Source organism: Punica granatum, chromosome 8, assembly GCF_007655135.1.
Source record: "Punica granatum isolate Tunisia-2019 chromosome 8, ASM765513v2, whole genome shotgun sequence".
Taxonomy (NCBI): Eukaryota; Viridiplantae; Streptophyta; class Magnoliopsida; order Myrtales; family Lythraceae; genus Punica; species Punica granatum.
The window spans coordinates 14763725-14770489 of record NC_045134.1 but is presented as its reverse complement, the minus strand read 5'-3'; positions in this window follow the sequence as shown (position 1 = coordinate 14770489).

Here is a 6765-nt window from a genome sequence, read left to right as displayed (position 1 = left end):
GTAGCTAGGAAAACTTTGTTTGGTACCACTTAAAATAATTTAGGTATCTTAAAAAAATATTTATGTATCTTCTAATTTTGAAAAATTATGTTTCTTCCTCTCAAAAATACCAACAGGAACATGCGTAACATGACTAGATCAGGTTGCAATATTTATGGACCTGATCAGTCCGATTGGAAAGCATAATGGCATGGTCCAAGCATGATAACGCTTGCTTGGGCAAAGCCTTGCCTTGCCGGTCCTTTATCGGTTTGGCATTCTATGCCACCGAAAGTATGCGAGTTGTGTGCAGGATAGGCATGTTAGTCTAGCACGGTTCAATAATGCCTTCTTACTATATATAGAGCTAGAAACCCTTACTATTAATGGAATTACAAAAAAAAAGAATAAAAAGACGACGTCAAATGGGGTACTTTTGCCTCAAAAGTGGGTCATTTATCATGCCAAACTTCCCTTTAGGTATTAAAAGGGCCATTACGTAACACTCACGTATTACAAAGCTTAAATCAGCTGTTGTGCTAACACGACGTATAAGGTGCTTGTTAAGGTAATATTTGTACTTTGGACACTTCTTCACGTTGAGTTTTCTTATCATCCGTGTCGAGACTACATATATTACTATCACGACGCATAGTAGCCACAATTACGACCTGGTAGCATAATTTGACACATGTAACTTAATCAACTTCCGTGCCATTTGTTATCTTTTCAATATTTTGTTTGCCTATAGTTTATCATTTTTATTAGTTCCCATTTTAATTGCCCGATCGACTGTCGCCAAGCTCACATTTGCCCTCAATTGTGTGAATCATATAATTCATCCCATATTCGAATAACTACATCAATCCCAAGCAAACAATGAGCCATTTCGTTCCCAAGTTAAGCAATTTTATTCAATTCCCAAAATTAAGCGATTTATGAAAATGGATTTTGAAGACAAGTGATTAAACAGGTCCTGATTGAAACACTTTGAACCTAAAACCATCAAGGACCTATTTGAAATAACACTGAGAGTTCTGGGACTGATTTGGAACTCAATTTAGAAACTGGGACTGATGCAGAATTAACTTGAAGTTTGGGGGTTGATATGAAATTGAACCAAATTTTCTCAGGGACCCGACTGAAAATTCCCAGAAAGAGCTTTGAAAATCTTCAAAAGCACCTTGAGGCTAACCTGGAGCATTCCAGAAAGTTTGGGATGATTTGAAAATTGTTCAAAGATTCAGGTACCTATCTGAAAAGTCCCATAAAGTTGAGAGCTGACTTTAAAATCTTTAAAAATTGCCCAAGTACTGGTCTGTAACAAAAGTCAAGGACTGATCTGAGAAAAGCTGAAAACTGTCCAGGGACCAACCTAGCAGTATCCAGAAAGGCAGAGACTGATTTGAAAACTAAGTAAAATATCCAGGGACTGATCTGATCAGCCAGAAAGTTCAGTGGCCGATTTGAAAATGCTGAAAACCGTCCAAGGACCAATTTGGAAACTTCCAGAAGATCAGGAACTCATTTTCAAATTATGTGAAAATCCCAGGGACCGATCTGATCAGCCCAGAAAGTTCAGTGGCTGTTTTGATAATGCTGAAAACAGCCCTAGGACCAATGTGGAATTGTTCAGAAAGTTTTGGGTTTGATTTAAAAACATGAAAAAGTTTTTAGGAGCTAAGTTGAGATAATGTCAAAGTTTTGTAAAACCAAGTTTAACCAATTCAAACCCATCATCACGATTTTATCAAAATTCATTTTCCAATCATCCCCGGATTATTTTTCAATGAAACGATCAAAAAATTCCCATGGAAGCTTTTATTCTCTAGCAAATCTCATTGAGCCAAGTCGCTTAACCGATTATCACATTCACAAATTCATCAATCAAGGAATATGTAGGCATCGTCGCATATTTTCCGATTAAGACACAATCATCAACTTCACCATAGTGCTCAAGAAGTTGGCTCAAGGCGCCATTTGATCTTTCAGGCATTAATCAAGCAAACATATTATCTCACCCATTAGGCTACCACCAGTAATGCAAGCAGTCAATCATCCAAGCAAATACACCAGTGCAACCCGTCGGAGAAAACGGGAGATGTGAGAGGACAAAGAATGTCCCACACAGTTCGAGGAAAAGAAAAGTTTGTAGTTTATATGAGACAAAAGTCCAACAACCTATTGGTAAGTTTTTGAGTTAGGGATGGACTCAAATTCAAATTAAGCTCATTTTATATATAAAAAATTAATCAAACTAGTACCAGAGCCCAATGTAATAGCATGCCCAGTGGGGCACCCGTAGCCGAAAGTGTTCCCCTATCCGAACTTTGTAGTGAGGGCAAGTGCGTGTACACGAGTGGTTTAGGTCGCATGGAACGTGTAAGACGACACGATACCATGTGAGGATGAGATGTTAGAGAAAATGAGAGGTGTGAGAGGACAAAGAATGTTTCAGACAACCTATTGACTTAAACTTTTAGGTTCCAAATGTGCTCAAATCCGAATTAAGTCCATTTTATATAAAAAAAATTTAGGGAAAAAGACAAAAACCCCCAATTGTGGTTTGGGGTTGGAACAAATCACACAATATTTTTTTTTATTTGGGATAATTAGCCCCCTGTGGTTTGCTCTGTCAGACATAGGAGTTACGACATTAATTTTTTTTTCATTTTCAATCCTCGATCTTTAACATTTTAATCATTTTGATTATAAATCTTTTTCTTTTATCATTCCTATCATAAACTTTCCATTTTGTTTCATTTTAGTCCAACAAAGGAAATCGAAAGGGAATCGGGGTCGAGGCCGCTGGCGACCTCGGTGGAGTGGTCGTGGTCGTCGATTGGCGGCTCCGACCTCGACACCTCCACCGAGGTCGCTGGTGCCCACAGAGGTCGCCGGCGACCAAGGTGGAAGGGTCGAGGTCGCCGATTGGCGGCCTTGATCCCGATTCCTTTTCGATTCCTTTGTTGGACTAAAATGAAACAAACTGAAAATTTTAGGATATGAATGATAAAAAAAAAGATTTATAATCAAAATGATTAAAATGTTAAAGATTGAGGACTGAAAATGAAAAAAAATAACGCCATAACCCCCTATGTCTGACGGAGCAAACCACATGGGGCTAATTATCCCAAATAAAAGAACATAGTGCGATTTGTCTCAATTCCAAACCACAATAGGGGTTTTTGTCTTTTTCCCAAAAATTTATCCAATACACAACCTCCCATGGAGGTTTAATTATCCTTTGTAGCAACCTAAACCCGTTTACCGGTTGTTAAACAATTAAGCACATTCCATTAATGAGGGACCTCACCAACCTGCACCTCTCATGGAGATTTAATTATCCTTTCTACTAACTTAAACCCGTTTTCCAGTTGTTAAACAATTTAGCCGAACCATCTAAGCACATTCCATTAATGAGGGACCTCACCAACCCGCAAAAGATAATAGGTCGATGTGTACGCTTCGTGCCCCTCAACACATGACATGGCCCAAGGAAAGGAGTGTTTATGAGATGGAGATAGGTAAGGGGTGCTTTCTTTTATGAGTACCAGGTACAGTCTTGCGCCTTACTGTTGACGGTTTAACACCCTACAAATGCATAGCCGTGCAAGTAAAAAAGTGGTGTATAAAGATCATTCTCACAGAGCCTCATACTAAAAATTCCATTAACGTTCAATGTTGAGCAATTTAATTAAAGTCAAGCCAAGCGAAAATTGTTTTTTTTTTTTACAATTTAAATTCTAAAGCAAGAAATAAATAGCGTAAGTTCAATCAATGGAGAAAACCTAGAATTATGATTTCCCGTAACACTTCATTAATTTATTTAATTCTCCCTATCACTAACCCGTCTAAAATTCAATTCACTAACCTAGGGTTCTAATCTATCCTTAAGGTTATTTCGAATCACTCAAGAAAATACCTGCACTAATTGATCCCCTATATTTTTATGGTTACCGAATTAATGTAAGTTCGTTAAGAATCAACCCTAATTTGGTTACCTAAGGTAAATAGATATATTTTTCTCCCACCCACAAATCAACTGTAGACCTGAATCTACCCTCAAAACGATCTATCAAAGTTAATCTTAGGCTATTGTTACATTGATCTATCCTAAAATTCCCCTTTTGAGTTCAAATAGGTTATTTGATCAATTCAATTAGTGGGCAACTAATTGAAAGAATTAACAACAAATAAAGATAAATGAATCTAAATCAAAGACTTGATAAATCAAAAGAGAACAATAAATTGATTACGTGCTAGGTTGGATCACAATCCTAGAAAGATGAGATTAACTCATGATTGTAGAAAAAAAAGAAATGGAGTTTTTCCTAAACATGATTCTATTTTCTTTATTTTATAATATGGATGAAAACTCAACGGACTAGTTATGAACAAAATTGTTTCAAAATTATATACTTAAATTTACTACTACTTCCAACTTTGGCTATAATTAGGAGAGAGGAACAGTACACATAGGATAAATATCTTAATAAATTTTAATTAAAAATAAAAAGTACTTCAAATTTTTAAAATGGAGTTTAGAAAATCGGAGTCCCCATTAATCCGGTTAAGTTCGGTTAGAAACCTATAATGGTCTAAGAAATTATTATACTACTATCCTCTTAAGACTTTAATCATCGCTCTGTGGTAAGAGACTAGACCTTGGGGTCCTATTAAGAGTGAGGGGTACACAAGCTGAACACCTAATCCTTAGGTACTTTGTTTGCCTATGGTTTGTCGATCCCAAATAAATCGCCTAATTAATTGTTGTCAAGCTCATGTTTTTGCTCGAACCATGTCAATCATAAACTCATCCCATATTTGAACGAACATGCATTAATCCCAAGCAAACTATCAACCAATTTGTTCTCAAGTTACGCAATTTTATTCAATTTCCCGAATTACCTGATTTATGATGATGGATTTTGAAGACAAGTGATTAAACGGGTCCTGTTTGAAAGACTTTCAACTTAAAATCATCAAGGACCTAATTGAAATAACGTTGGAAGTTCTTGGCCTATAAATATGTGATCGGTCGCTGAGCCGATCACGCGTAACCTTGGACGGGCATTGAGTTGTAAGCCCAGCGTGTCCCACGTCACCGGGGGCTTAACCCCACTACACTAATGTGGCTCGCTGCCACATCAGTGCCGCAGGGATAACCCCAGCGATAGTTGATGTGCCGTCTAATGGCTCACTCGTGTATCTCGCGTGCAATAGCTGGAAGCGGCTGATAACATCCTTTTGAAAAAGAACTACCTACCGTGAGTTGAACTGAACTCGATGTTCATCTTTTCTCGGATGAAAATCAGACCTTTTGCTGCTCATATGAGCTTTTTAGATCAATATTTTAAGCTCAGGATTTGGGAAAAATATTCCAAGGGAAATGTTACAAAATATTCCAAGACAATGAAAACTCTGGGCACTTTTGAGATATTGTAAGAAAGACAAATTATGTTGTTTGGTCGTTCCCAGATCCGTATCTTGACGACTAGGCATTCAGGAAAATATTTCGAAACTACTATTGTGCTTGGTAAAATACCGAGAGTTATTAAAAAGTACCCAAAATGAATTTTGACTCCGGTGAAAACTTGGCCTGATCGAATCCCTGTGAATAGCTTTCAAATCCCGATCTTTAACAAACGAGAATAAAAAATATATTCCCAGACCAATCGCCATTCTCAGGAAATTAATTAATGAGAAACGATAATATGCAAAAAAATATTTTTCATTTCCAATATTGATCTAGACTTCTAGACATGGGAACCGGAAAATTGTATCGTGGTTTTCTTAGATCTAGAAAGCGCCTCGAGTTTAAAAACAAAAATTGGTCTGCGCCAAAATTAGGCGTCCTGGCATGATTTTCCTTTATGGAATAATATCACGAATTGCTTGTTAAATAACATTTTCAAAAGGTTGTGTTAAGGATCTTGCAATCGGAGAAAGGAGTCTTTATGTAGTGGCATAAGTTGCCAACAAGAAATTACTAGGTTATGAGTTCGATCTTCACTAGTATGACTTATGTGTTCCTTTATTTTATTTTATTTCTTATATTTATACTAGGCGTATGAGCCTCTCTTATGACAAAAAAAGAAAAATTCTGCAATCCCAACTAAGAAATTGTTTTGATCTTGATGCGGTTAACTAACAAGCAAACAGAACGCGAGAAATCGGGACACAAATGATATACATGGTAAGACTTCTCTCATCGAGAAAGGGAAAACCTCAACGAGCAGCGCTAGAGAACAAACCTCTATGAAAAATGAAGAGACAAATGTAGAGATTCAGTCTCATTCGATTTCCACCCAATATCGCTACACCAAGAACCCTAGCTCAAAGTCGCTCTAAGTGTTTCCCAAGCTCTCTCATTCTCAATCCTTTTGTTACACATCAGAGATATATATTAGATATGAGTCACAAGCTGAAACCAGAAATAAAACTCAACAAAACCATAAGAAAATTTCGGCCACTATCTTCCCAAATATACTCTCGTGCCGCGGCACATTGTTCATTTTTCCAGGGCACAGTTAACAGAGCTACATCTGAGGATTTTGTCGTGGCACATTTTTCATTTTTGCCACGGCATAGTTAACTATTTGCCTCGAGGAGTTTTTCCTGCCGCAATTTGAGCGCTTTGCCACGACAACTTTAACTGATCCGTTTCTAGGGGGTGCGATTGCTCCCGAGCCTTCATCATTTCCTCGTCTTCGTCTTCCTTCATTCCTCGTTGAGTTTTCATATTCCCTTGATCAAATGTGAGACATTTCAGTACATAAATGT